Source organism: Apaloderma vittatum, unplaced genomic scaffold (genome assembly GCF_000703405.1).
Source record: "Apaloderma vittatum isolate BGI_N311 unplaced genomic scaffold, ASM70340v1 scaffold16554, whole genome shotgun sequence".
Lineage (NCBI taxonomy): Eukaryota > Metazoa > Chordata > Aves > Trogoniformes > Trogonidae > Apaloderma > Apaloderma vittatum.
In genome coordinates, this window is record NW_009713389.1 from 34,700 (window position 1) to 35,350 (window position 651).

General features: G+C 48.2%; 1 protein-coding gene across 1 annotated transcript in view; it reads right to left on the reverse strand.

The window, feature by feature from the left end:
• CDC40 (cell division cycle 40) overlaps nucleotides 1-651 on the reverse strand; it is a 32,552-nt gene that overhangs the window by 14,524 nt on the left and 17,377 nt on the right. The window lies entirely within an intron of this gene.

Genomic DNA, 651 nt, shown 5'->3' on the forward strand with positions numbered 1-651 from the left:
GAGGTAGAGACCATGGGAAGTTGGATACAAAATAATTATTCTACAGAGGCTCAATGGCTAGAATTTCAGGTTTGTTATGCTTGTCACTAATCAATAAATATTGTCACGATCTACTACATATAAACAGAATGAAGCACTAGTGTCAGTAACACATATCTCATAGTCACTTCATTAATGCACATAAGAAAGGCTGCTCCAGCTTGTACATGTGAACGTGGCTGCAGGAAGTGGTAAACAAAGAGAAACTCAGTTTCACAGAATCACAGAATTATTGAGACTGGAAAAGACCTCCAAGATCAAGACCAGCCTATGACCCAACACCACATCAGCTAGACCACGGCACTAAGTGCCACATCCAGCCTTAAACACCTTCAGGGACGGTGACTCCACCTCTTCCCTGGGCAGTGCATCCCAATATCTGACCCCCCTCTTCAGGAGGAAGTGCTTCCCCGAGATCCAACCTAAACCTCCTCTGACCCTCTCCTCTTGTCACTACTTGCCTCGGAGAAGAGCCCGACCCCCACCTGACTAAACCCTCCCTTCAGGCAGTTGTAGAGAGTGATCAGGTCCCCCCTGAGTCTCCTCTTCTCCAGGCTAAACACCCCCAGCTCCCTCAGCCTCTCCTCACAGGACTTTCCCTCCAGTCCCTTC